Genomic DNA, 14,221 nt, shown 5'->3' with positions numbered 1-14,221 from the left:
AAGTTCTTGCAAAATAATCAGTTCTTCCAGAAAATCAAATTCACAAACTTTGAATGAGAGAATAAATTAGACATTCAACCATATTAAATCCCCTACATCATGAAGCATTCTGTTCCCACATTGATTCTTCGAACTTGGGTAGCTCACCATCTTGTTTCTTGGTTCGTTGGATGAAATGGTGGATCAATCACGGAAAGTCAATTCATAATATACAAAAAAAGGTAAAACCTGACTAAATCCCTTGGTATAATTTAACAGATCTAATTCCCAGTTACATGGTAGAGATCTTGGACCCTTTTCTCTGCCAATATTGTCTTGCTATAGCTGGCACTTGTTATATAGCTGTAACTTCAATAAATCTTTTATTGATACCATCTCTCTTCCAGGTGTTTCACCCTGAGGATTTCCAATAAGTAGGGAAGAGATACTGACAATTAATTCCACTTTTAACAGTTTATATCTTTTGTTAGTTTCTATAGTTTGCTGCGTTTCTGTCGCTCGCCCATGCCTGCATCAGCCACACCCTTTCTCTCATAGCTATTTTTTTCCCAAGTTCTCTTCTTTAAAATTCGATAAATCTTGTTTTCACAGATGGAGCTTTCTAACATTACATCTTTGGGTTTAATTAGCCTGGGTTACACAATGTTTTCCATCGGATGGTCTGGCCAAAGGTCCACGGATTCTCAATCTTGAACAGGACCTCCCTCCTGTGCAACGCAGTGTGGGCCTTTGATGGGACCTCACTAACAACATCCTTAGTTTCCAAGTCGCTTTACACGTCATGGTGTGCTACAGACTATCAACAGCCTGTATGATCCCCTTGGATTTGCGCTCCAGCCAGTATCCAGGGACGCTTCATGTTAAGAGAGTTACCTCGGATACTTATGGACGGGATGTCCTCCTCCCTGAAGAGAAACATGGGCAGTGCCAGAGGTGATGTTCTGCCCTTTGGGATCTCATAGGCTTGAAAATTCCAAGAACCTCTGCAACAATTCCACCATCTGGTGAGTTGAAAGTGTTATATTTGAATGCATGCAGAATAAGAAATATAATGGATGATCTTGAAATTCAGCTACAGATTGGCAAGTATGATGTTATGGCCATTTCTGAAACTTGGCTAAAGGATGGCTGCCATTCGGAGTTGAACGTCCAAGGATATGTGGTGTATTAGAGAGATAGGTTAGTAAGCAGAGGGGTGGTATGGCCCTGTATAAGAAATAATATTAAATCATTAGAAAGGGATGACATAGGATCGGAAGGTGTAGAGTCTCTATAGGTTGAGTTAAGAAACGGCAAGGGTTAAAGGACCCTAATGGCCTCCAAACAGCAGCCGGGATGTGGATTACAAATTAGAGCAGGAGACAGAAAAGGCGTGTCAGAAGGGCAGTGTCATGATAATCATTGGGGATTTTAACATAAAAGTGGATTGGGAATACCAGGCCAATACTGGACCCTAAGAGAGAGAATTTGTAGAATGTCTAAGGGATGGGTTTTTAGAACAGCTTGTTGTTGCGCCCACTAGGCGATCAGCTGTGCTGGATTGAGTGTTGTGCAATGATCTGGAGGTAATAAGAGAGCTTAAGGTTAAGGAATCCTTAGGGAACAATGATCACAATATGATCGAGTTCACTTTGAAATTTGAGAAGAGAAGCTAAATTACAACTTGTCAGTATTTCAGTGGAATAAATGAATTTACAATGGCCTAAGAGGGGAATTGGCCAAAGTTGACTGGAAAGGGATACTAGCAGGAAGGACAGCAGAGCAGCAATGGCTGGAGTTTCTGCGAAAAATGAGGGAAGTGGAAGACAGATATATTCCAACTAAGAAGAAATTTTCGTATGGAAGAAGGACACTACCATGGCTGACAAGTGAAGTCAGAGCCAAAGTAAAAGCAAAACAGAGGGCATACAAGGAAGCCAAAGCTAGTGGGAAGATAGCGGATCGGGAAACATCTAAAAATTTGCAGAAGGAAACTGAAAAAGTCATTAGGATGGAAAAGATGAATTATGGAAGGAAGCTGGTAACTAATATCAAAGAAGATACTAAAAGCCTTTTTAAGTATATAAAGAGTAAAAGAGAATTGAGGATAGATATAGGACCAATAGAAATGACGCTAGAGTTATTGTAATGAGAGTTGCAGAGATGGCAGAAGAACTGAATGCATAGTTTGCATCAGTCTTCACAGTGGAAGACATCTGCAGTATACCAGATATTCAAGAGTGTCAGGGAAGCGGAGTATGTGCAGTGAAAATTACGACTGAGAAGGTGTTCAGGAAGCTTAATGATCTGAGGGTGGATAAATCTTCTGGACCTGATGGAATGTATCCTTGGGTTCTGAAGGAATTTAGCTGGAGAAATTGCAGAGGCATTAACAATGATCTTTCAAGATAGATCCTGGCATTGCACCGGATGACTGGAAAATTGCAATTGTTACTCCGCTATTTTAGAAGGGTGGGAAGAAGCAGAAAGGAAACTATAGACCTGCAACACACATAGAAGTTGCTGGTGAACGCAGCAGGCCAGGTAGCATCTCTAGGAAGAGGTACAGTCGACGTTTCGGGCCGAGACCCTTCGTCAGGACTAACTGAAAGAAGAGCTAGTAAGAGATTTGAAAGTGGGAGGGGGAGGGGGAGATCAAAAATGATAGGAGAAGACAGAAGGGGGAGGGATGGAGCCAAGAGCTGGACAGGTGATTGGCAAAAGGGATATGAGAAGATCATGGGACAGGAGGCCTAGGGAGGAAGAAAAGGGGGAGGGGGGAAAGCCCAGAGGATGGGCAAGGGTTATAGTGAGAGGGACAGAGGGAGAAAAAGGAGAGAGGGAAAAAGAATGTGTGTATATAAATAAATAACGGATGGGGTACGAGGGGGAGGTGGGACATTAGCGGAAGTTTGAGAAGTCAATGTTCATGCCATCAGGTTGGAGGCTACCCAGATGGAATATAAGGTGTTGTTCCTTCAACCTGAGTGTGGCTTCATCGTTACAGTAGAGGAGGCTGTGGATAGACATATCAGAATGGGAATAGGATGTGGAATTAAAATGTGTGGCCACTGGGAGATCCTGCTTTCTCTGCTTTCCACGTCCCATTCCCATTCCTGAAATGTCGACTGTACCTCTTCTTATAGATGCTGCCTGGCCTGCTGCGTTCACCAGCAACTTTTATGTGTGTTGCTTGAAATTCCAGCATCTGCAGATTTCCTCGTGTTTGCGAAACTATAGACCTGTTAGCCTGACATCAGTGGTTGGGAAGTTGCTGGAATCGGTTGTTAGGGATGAGATTATGGAGTACCTGAAGGCACATGACAAGATAGGCCAAAGCCAGCATGGTTTCCTGAAAGAAAAATCCTGCCTGACTAACCTACTGCAATTTTTTGAGGAAATTACGAGCAGGGTAGACAAAGGAGATGCAGTAGATGTGCTGTACTTGGATTTTCAGAAGGCCTTTGACAAGATGCTGCACATGAGGATGCTTAGCAAGATGAGAGCCCATGGAATTACAGGGGAGTTCCTAGCATTTGTGGAGCATTGGCTGATCAGCAGAAAACAGAGAGTGGGAACAATGGGATCCTATTCTGGCTGACTGCCGTTTACCAGTGGAGTTCCACAGGGATCGGTGTTGGGACCGTTGCTTTTTACAATGTATGTCAATGATTTGGACTACAGTATTAATGGATTTATGGTTAAAATTGCCAATGATACAAAGATGGATGGAGGAGCAGGTAGTGTTGAGGAAACAGAGAGATTTAGATAGTTATGTGAATGGGCAAAGAAGTGGCAAAAGAAATACAATGTTGGAAAGTGTATGGTCATGCACTTCGGTGGAAGAAATAAACGGGCAGACTATTATTTAAATGGGGAGAAAATTCAAAATGCAGAGATGCAAAGGGACTTGGGAGTCCTAGTACAGGATACCCTAAAGGTTAACTTCCAGGTTGAGTTGGTGATGAAGAAGGCGAATGTAATGATGGCATTCATTTCTAGAGGCATAGAATATAAGAGCAGGGATGGGATGTTGAAGCTCTATAAGGCACTCGTGAGACCACACTTGGAGTACTGTGTGCAGTTATGGGCTCCTTATTTTAGAAAGGATATACTGACATTGGAGAAGGTTCAGAGAAGATTTATGAAAATTATTCCAGGAATGAAAGGGTTACCATATGAGACATGCTCTTGGGCTGTTTTCCCTGGAGTTCAGGAGAATGAGGGGGGGATCTCATAGAAACATTCTGAATGTTAAAAATCCTGAACAGATCAGATATGGCAAAGTTATTTCCCATGGTAGGGGAGTCTTGGAGAAGAGGGCACAACTTCAAGGACATCCATTTGAAGGACATCCATTTAGAATAGAGATGAAGAGAAATTACTTTAGTCAGAGGGTGGTAAATCTGTGGAATTTGTTGCCACGAGCGGTTGTGGAGGGCAAATCATTGGGTGCATTTAAGGCAGAGATAGATCGATTCTTGATTAGCCAGGGCATCAAAGGGTATGGGGAGAAGACAGGGTAGTGGGGATGACTAGAAGAATTGGATCAGCCCATGACTGAATGGCGGAGCGGACTCGATGGGTCGAATGGCCTACTTCTGCTCCTATATCTTATGGTCTTATCTACAGATCAAAAGAAAGCAGTCTGCATCTTCTGTGATGTGTGAATTAAAGCTACTGGGCTGTTGAATACCTGAAGGTTACCGACTCTGCTGGATATAGTGGTATTGGAGTCATCCTAGGCAAGGCAAAACTTGCTCCTAAAACAGATCTCACCATAACAAACCTTGAACCTGGTGCTGCTGTTCTTGTAGTTGAGATGACAGAGATGATATCAAACAGCTGGACACAAAACTAGATGGTATCAAGTTCTTTACTGACAGTAATGTTGTGATAGTTTGTATATTTAATGAAACAAGGAGATTCTAGTTTATAATAGGATCCAACATATCAGGCAATCAACCCAGAAGAGCCAATGGAACTATATTCTTATTGATTTTGGCCTGGCTGATCATGCCACAGGAGGGCTCCAAGCTAATCAACTCACCCTCTCCTCATGGCCCAGCATTTCTTTCTGATTCTCAGCAGGAACATAGTCAACAGGAAGCTTTTGGCCTCAGCCATCCCCAAGGCAAATGCAGAAACATGTCCTCAAGTGTCAACCAACATCACTTACTTATCACCGCTCTAACTTGGCAGTGCATGCTCTGAGCATTTTTCGAACTGGAAGTTGATTACCAGGGCAATTGCCTGGTTCTCTTGTATTGCTCATTCCTTTACAGGAGTAATCAAGGACAGTCTTTGCAATAGCTGGCTCATTTGTAAGCAATGCCTCCATGCACAGCAACTGAATTGGGCAAAGGTTAAAATCCTTCCTGTTGTTCAAAGACAGGTTTATGCAGAGGAAGTGCAGTGCATCACAAATCAGGAATCTCTCCCAAAACAAAGTTCCCTTAGTAAACTCCTTGACTCCGGGAGGCTATTTCAAATTAGGGGACGTATTAAGAAGGCACTACTCGCTTCATGGGTAACTCACACAATCATCATTCTGCAAAACCACCATGTAACCCCTCTGTTCATTAGACATTATCATGTCATCAGTGCCAGAATTTTCAGTTAAAGACAGTATAGTAAGACTGTTGTCAAGACCAAGTCTCAAAAGCTATTCTTCCTTTATACTAAAGACTTAATGACCTTTAGTTTCACTAGTTAAGTGTGAATTCCTATGCATGCCAAGCAGGGAGTGTTCTGGTCTCTAGAGGTGATAGCACCAGTGGGATCAACAGTTGATCTGCCACCTGTCTTCAGGAGAGAGAGATAAAGAAGACAATGGAGCAGCATTTGGAAATGTTAATGAAGAGACGAGAGAGTTTAACGGAAGGAGACACCGGTCTGAGTATTGTCAAGACCGGCTCCTTTTGAACCCTGAACTGTTTGAAGTGTGATGGACAGGCGATACCCCAGCAGGGGGATAAAAAGGGGCAGGTTCGCTAAGACACTTTGTATGAGCATCACTTCCTATACATAAGCTGTTTTTCATATTATTTCCTGGGCAGGTTAATTTTTAATTCTATTTGAAGCAAACAGTGGAAAGACATACTTCTCCATCCATTCTTTATTTGCCCTTCAAAGAGCAATATCTGTGAGTTTTAAGTTTCTGGTAATATTGGTAAACATTTAGTAGATATATTTTGAGGGAAGTATTATGTTTAAGTTTATTGTTGTACCAAGGGTTTACTGTTGTTTACACTGCGTAGTTATGAAAAGTTGCGTATGTATACTATCTTGGTTAATACTAGTTGTGAGAATAATCAACTGTCTTAGTATATTCAGGCACCATACGGTTTTAAAACGTACTATACTTTACTCTCTGCAGTTTCACAGAAAACAAATCTCATTAAAACCCAAGAAGAAAGCTTATGTCTTGAGGAATTTTTGAGAAGTTGTTTAGCTCACTACATAGCTGAGTACATACACACAGTGAGGGCAGTATACTGGAGGATCTAAAAATTGTTGAAGTTGGTACAGATAGCTTAAATGAATAACAATTATTTAAATACCTGAGATGAGAAGTATATCGTAAAATTTGCTGATCTTCAGATAATTAATTAAACTGTAAAAATTCAGTGAAATGAAAATAATGAATGTAAATATAGTTGTACCTACAGGTTTATTAGTGAAGGTCCATTATCCTGTTCAAAATGTGACGAAAGAGGGTTACAAAAGTACACATAGACTAAGATGTTAACTGTCCTGTGCTGGCACCAGTGGGATCAACAGTTGATCTGCCACCTGTCTTCAGGAGAGAGAGATAAAGAAGACAATGGAGCAGCATTTGGAAATGTTAATGAAGAGACGAGAGAGTTTAACGGAAGGAGACACCGGTCTGAGTATTGTCAAGACCGGCTCCTTTTGAACCCTGAACTGTTTGAAGTGTGATGGACAGGCGATACCCCAGCAGGGGGATAAAAAGGGGCAGGTTCGCTAAGACACATGACACCACGAGGTAACGAGACCCTGGAAGCGGTGTGCCCCCACAAGTCGGTGGGAGTTTTGGAGGACTGGTCGCGGGACCAGCCATAGACGCACAGGGTAGAAAGAGACGGTCGGCGGGAACCTGGTGTGTGTGTCCACCCTTGCCTGGGTGTCGAGTTCACCGCAGAGGAACGATCGTATCTGAAACGGAGGGGTCACAGTCGGTGACCTCAGAAGACATTACAAAGGGCTCGCCCGAAAGCTAACTGCGAGGAATATCAAAGGTCTGTTGAATCCGATTTGAATATCAGCATTCGCTCTCTCTCTCCCCAATGGCACGACGGCGATTACTGCGAACTGAACTAAACTGAACTCTGTCACTTGTGATTGAACATTTTACCCCTAGACTGCGATAGAGCTGATTGACCCTATTATCCTAGTTCTGTGTACATGTGTGTTTATTCATTGCTAACCTGTTGCATTTATATCCTTACTATTAGAGTACTGTGTTGCTTATTTCTTTAATAAAACTTTCTTAGTTCCAGTAATCCAGACTCCAACTGAGTAGTCCATTTCTGCTGGTTTGGCAACCCAGTTACGGGGTACGTAACAAAAAGAATGGGGTTCTGCCAGCTAGCTACAACAGCTACACTGGCATAAAGCTGAGGGGCTGGTAATGAAGTTCAGGAACACCCTGAGGCAATTCTCCATAAGTTCAGGAACACCCTGGGGCAATTCTCCATAAGTTAAGGAACACCCTAGGGGCAATTCTCCATAAGTTAAGGAACACCCTGGGGGCAATTCTCCATAAGTTAAGGAATACCCTGGGGCAATTCTTCATAAGTTAAGGAATACCCTGGCTCAATGGTGTGTCAAGTGGCAGACTGAGTGGTCAGACGAATTTGCATCTGAGATCTAGCATGCCCTGGATTTCCACACTGCAGGGTGTAAGCACAGAACTCCACAGCTCACTGCCGTAGAAAATGCACATCCACCAACCATTTGTCACCACAATCTGACCCATTCAGTTTCTGAGCTTAGCCTTTCTGTCTGGATCAAACATAGACCAGAGATAGGGTGGAACGGAAGCGTAATGGTTAGTGTAATGTTTTGCAGTGCCAGTGGCCACCAGTCAGTGTTGGCGCATGGCCAAGTGGTTAAGGCGTTTGTCTAGTGATCTGAAGGTTGCTAGTTCGAGCCTTGGCTGAAGCAACGTGTTGTGTCCTTGAGCAAGGCACTTAACCACACATTGCTCTGCGACGACACCGGGGCCAAGCTGTATGGGTCCTAATGCCCTTCCCTTGGACAACATCAGTGGTGTGGTGAGGGGAAGACTTGCAGCATTGGGCAACTGCCGGTCTTCCATACAGCCTTGCCCAGGCCTGTGCCCTGGAAAAACTTCCAAGGCGCAAATCCATGGTCTCACGAGACTAACGGATGCCTATATATAACTAACCATATAGTCAGATTAAGAATGGTAAAGCTCGGTGGTGGGAAAGATGCTGGAGTCAATTATAAAAGATGAAATTATGATACATCTGGATAGCAGTAACAGGATCGGTCTGAGTCAGCATGGATTTACGAAGGGGAAATCATGCTCGACTAATCTTCTGGAATTTTTTGAGGATGTAACTATGAAAATGGACAAGGGAGAGCCAGTGGATGTAGTGTACCTGGACTTTTAGAAAGCCTTTGATAAAGTCCCACATAGGAGATTAGTGGGCAAACTTAGGGCACATGGTATTGGGGGCAGGGTACTGACATTGATTGAAAATTGGCTGGCTGACAGAAAACAAAGAGTAGTGATTAACGGGTCCCTTTCAGAATGGCAGGCGGTGACCAGTGGGGTACTGCAGGGTTCAGTGCTGGGACCGCAGCTGTTTACAATATATATTAATGATTTCGACGAGGAAATTAAAAGTAACATTAGCAAATTTGCCAATGACACAAAGCTGGGTGGCAGTGTGAAATGTGAGGAGGATGTTATGAGAATGCAGGGTGACTTGGACAGGCTGGGTGAGTGGGCAGATGCATGGCAGATGCAGTTTAATATGGATAAATGTGAGGTTATCCACTTTGGTGGTAGGAACAGGAAGGCAGATTATTATCTAAATGGAGTCAAGTTAGGAAAAGGAGAAGAACAACGAGATCTAGGTGTTCTTGTACATCAGTCACTGAAAGCAAGCATGCAAGTACAGCAGGCAGTGAAGAAAGCTAATGGCATGCTGGCCTTCATAACAAGGGGAATTGAGTATAAGAGCAAAGAGGTCCTTCTGCAGCTGTACAGGGCCCTGGTGAGACCACACCTGGAGTATTGTGTGCAGTTTTGGTCTCCAAATTTGAGGAAGGACATTCTTGCTATTGAGGGAGTGCAGCGTAGGTTCACAAGGTTAATTCCCGGGATGGCAGGACTGTCATATGTTGAAAGATTGGAGCGACTGGGCTTGTATACTCTGGAATTTAGAAGGCTGAGAGGGGATCTTATTGAAACATATCAGATTATTAAGGGATTGGACACGCTGGAGGCAGGAAGCATGTTCCTGCTGATGGGTGAGTCCAAAACCAGAGGCCACAGTTTAAGAATAAGGGGTAGGCCATTTAGAACGGAGTTGAGGAATAACATTTTCACCCAGAGAGTGGTGGATATATGGAATGCTCTGTCCCAGAAGGCTGTGGAGGCCAAGTCTCTGGATGCTTTCAAGAAAGAGATGATTAGAGCTCTTAAAGACAGCGGAATCAAAGGTTATGGGGATAAGGCAGGAACTGGATACTGATTGTGGGTGATCAGCCATGATCACAGTGAATGGCGGTGCTGGCTCAAAGGGCCGAATGGCCTGCTCCTGCACCTATTGTCTATTGTCTATTGTCAATTGTTTAATCACATATTATGTGTTGTTTGTTATTTTGTGGTACTGATTTGTAACAGGGGACATCATGCAGCGTCCACCCAAATGAGATTTCTTAAGATTGGCTGGGCTGGAGGCTACCATCCCCTATGTTCAGCTGCTAGCCAAACCCAGAGTTACACAGTATTTATTTATTTAGAGATATGGTGTTGAATAGGCCCTTTCGGCCCAACGAGTCTCATTGCCCAGCAACCAAACTATTTAGCACCAGTGACAGGACAATACACAATGACCAATCAACCTACAAGCTGGTACATCTCTGGACTGTGGGACGACACCGGAACACGCAGAGGAAACCCACATAGGTCACGGGGAGAACGTACAAACTCCTTACAGACAGTGCCAGACTAGATCTCCAAACTCTGGATTGCTCTGAGTTGTAATAGCGTCGTACTAACGACTATGTTACTATGGCACCCATTATAAGACCATAGGACCATGAGACGTAGGAGCAGAATTAGGCCATTTGACTCATTGCGTCAGCTCCACTATTCAATCACAGCTTATAATTTTCTCTCCTCCTCTGTTCAACTCCCTGTAACCTTTGATCCCATGTCCAATCATGAACTTATCAAGCTCTGCCTTAAATACACCCAGTGATCTGACCTCCACAGCTGCCTGTGGTAACAAATTCCACAAATTCACCTCCCTCTGGTTAAAGAACTTTCTCCTCATCTCTGTTTTAAATGGACACCCCTGTATCCTGAGGCTGTGCCCTCTTGTTCTAGACTCCCCCACCATGGGAAACATCCTTTCCACATCTACTCTGTCTAGGCCTTTCAACATTCCAAAGGTTTCAATGAGATCCATACTTATCCTTCTAAATTCCAGTGAATACAGACCCAGAATTATCAAACATTCCTCATATGATAACCCTTTCATTCCCAGAATCATCCTTGTGAACCTCCTTTGAACCCTCTCCAATGCCAGCAGATCTTTTCTTAGATGAGGAGCACAAAACATAGAAACATAGAAAACCTACAGCACAATATGGGTCCTTCGGCCTCACAATGCTGTGCCGAACATGTACTTACTTTAGAAATTACCTAGAGTCACCCACAGTCTTCTATTTTTCTAAACTCCATGTACCTATCCAAGAGTCTCTTAAAAGACCCTATTGTATCTGCCCTCTGTTCATGATACTCAAGGTAAGTGCCTGATAAAGCCTTAGCATCACATCCCTGCTCTTATATTCTAGACCTCTTGAAATGAATGCTAACATTGCATTTGCCTTCCTCACCACCGACTCAACTGCAAGTTCTCCTTTAGGGTGTTCTAGAAAAGGACTCCCTTTACATCTCAGGTTTTTTTGAATTTTCTCCCCTTTTAGAAAACAGTCTGCACATTTATTTCTACTAAGAAAGTACATGACCATACATTTTCCAACTTTGTGCAGTATTTGGTGACAAATGACATGGGAACTTTTAATGCTTTTGTTCCTGGAAGAGATTATTAACAAAGCAAATCCTATTTGGGTTAGAATTCCTGGTGAATGGATTACATTAATTGGTTTTTGAAAATAAGAGTGCTTAAAGAGGGGCAGGTTTGCTTTGAGAACCGTAGAGTCATGCAGCAGAGAAATAGGACCTTTGCCCCACAATGTCCATGCCAACATTCTTGCCCATCTACACTAATCCCATTTGCCTGTATTAGGGCCATTTACTTCAATGTCTTGTTTGTTGAAAAGCTTCTTAAACATAGTATTTGTATTTGTGCCCACCACCTCCTTTGGCAGCACGTTCTAGATATCAGCCCCCACTTGTGTGAGGAATTTGCCCCTCAGATCCCCTTTAAAGCTCCTTAAACCTATGCCCTATTGTGTTTGCTTTACCTATCATGGGAAAAAACATTTTAACTATTTGTCCTTTCTATGTTTCATATAATCTTGTATGCCACAATCAAGCCAGCCTTCAGTCTCCTTCACTCCAGTATAAACAAGCCATTCTCTCCCCATAACTGAAGTCCTCCAGTTCAGATAACATCCTGATAAATCTCCTCCGCACTCTCTCCAGCCTAATCACATCCTTCCGACTGTGCAGTGACCAGAAGTACATACGATACTCCCAGGTTTGGAATAATTATTGGACAGGATATTTGGAACTGTTTTCAAAATAACCTATGGAATATATTATGTTCACCTGGATGATCTTTTGACCAGCCGCCAATCCAAACATCAGAAGTTTGGAGAGAAGGGAACTTCAATCAGGTCCACTGCCCATGGGTTTTGGTAGGTCAGACACCCTGAGCCGATAAGCTGGTCCTGGACTTATTTCATAATTTACTGGCATAATTTACATATTACTATTTAACTATTTATTACTATCTTCTACTATTCTATTACTATTTATTATTTCTATGACTATTACTATTTACTAATAGTAATATTACTATTACTATTTCTATTATTATTATTTATGGTGCAACTGTAACGAAAACCAATTTCCCCCGGGATCAATAAAGTATGACTATGACTATGACTATGACTATGTAGCGTAACGAAGCTTTAACCAGTGACCACTCGGCGTTTGGGTTTGATTAGTAAGAGCAAATTGAAGGAAGCAAGGGGCAAGCACAGTGGTCATCGTTGCAGTGGCCATCGTCTGAGTGGACAGAGTCAAAGAGATAATCGTGAAGGTTTAGCTCTTTGAGGCTTCTGCAAAGAGAGGCTTCACTCAGAGAAAGCTAAGGAAAGAAAAGCTCATTTCTTTATATCTGCTCAGCTAAGACAGTAGAGATGCCAGGCAGGATAGTGAAATGCTCCTCTTGCAGGACGTAGGAAGGCAGGGAGACCTCCAGTGCCTCTGACCACTACAACTGCAAGAAGCTTCTAACAAACCGCGTTAAGGAAGTGGAGCCGGAACTGGATGAATTCTGGGTCATTCGGGAGGCTGAGGGGGTGATAGACAGGACGTATAGAGAGATGGTTACACCTTGGGTGCAGGCCACAGGAAACTGGGTGACAGTCAGGAAGGGGTTAAGGAGCCAGTGCAGAGTATCCTTGTGGCTATCCACCACAACAACAGGTACATGTACATCACTTTGGATATGTTAATGGTGGGAGAGGGGAATGACCTAACAGAGGAAAGACACAGTGGTTGAATCTCTGGCATTGAGTCTGCCCCTGTGACTCAGAAGGGAAGGGAGAGGAGAGGCATGATGTGGTGATAGGGGATTTGTTAGTTAGGGGAATGGACAAGAGGTTCTGTGGGCAAGAACACGATTCCTGGGCGGTATGTTGCCAGGGTCCAGGATATCTCAGATCGAATCTTCAGCATTCTTAAGTGGGAGAGTGAACAGCCAGAATACATGGACCATGTACTTACCAGTGACTGGGGTAGGATGAGTGATGAGGTTCTGCATAGGGAGTTCAGGGAGTTAGGTGCTAAATTAAAGGGCAGGTCCTCCAGGGTTGTGATCCGGGAATTACTACCCGTGCCACATGCTAGTGAGGTCAGAACTATGAAGATTATACAGTTTAACATATGACAGGGAGTTGGTGTAGGAGGGAGGGCATAAGATTTTTGTATCATTGGGCTCTCTTCCAGGGAAGGTGGGACCTGTATGGAAGGGACAGTTTGCACCTGAACTGGAGGTGGACTATAAGTGTCCTGAGCTGCATATATTTCAATGCTAGAAGTTTCATCAGGAAGTTGGAAAATAATGCTGAAGGTGAGGTAGCTGGTTTACAAAAAGAGACAATGTCTAGTGAGGAGAGGCTGTTGATAGGGCAAAATTGCAGTCAACAGGATGAGTTGCAATGTAAAGTGTAGAAAAAAATCGAAAAGAGTGAATACAGGACTGATTATGTTATATTTGCACCTTGTATACAGAATAAGGTAGATGAATTTGCAACTCAGTTGCATATTGGCAGGTATCATGTTGTAGGCATCACAGAATCATGGTTGAAAGATTATAGCTGGGAGCTTAATGTCCAAAGATACACATTGTATTGAAAGGATAGGCAGAGGGTGACGTCGCTCTGTTGGTAAAAAAATGAAATCAAATCATTAGAAAGAGGTGACATAGAGTCAGAAGTTGTCGAATCATTGTGGATGGAGCTAAGGAATTGCAAGGGTAAAAAGACCCTGATGGGAGTTGTGTACAGACCCCCAAACAGTAGTAAGGATGTGGCCTACAAATTACAAAGGGAGATAGAAAATAGATGCCAAAAGGGCAATGTTACAATACTCATGGGGAATTTCAATATGCAGGTAGATTGGGAAAATCAGGTTGGTGCTGGATTCCAGGAGGGGTAATTTCTAGAGCGCCTACAAGATGGCTTTTTAGAGCAGCTTATAGTTGAACCCACTAGAGGATGAACTATTGTGAATTGGGTGTTGTACAATGAACCAGAATTG

Source organism: Mobula hypostoma, chromosome 4 (genome assembly GCF_963921235.1).
Source record: "Mobula hypostoma chromosome 4, sMobHyp1.1, whole genome shotgun sequence".
Lineage (NCBI taxonomy): Eukaryota > Metazoa > Chordata > Chondrichthyes > Myliobatiformes > Myliobatidae > Mobula > Mobula hypostoma.
This window is presented reverse-complemented; position numbering follows the sequence as displayed.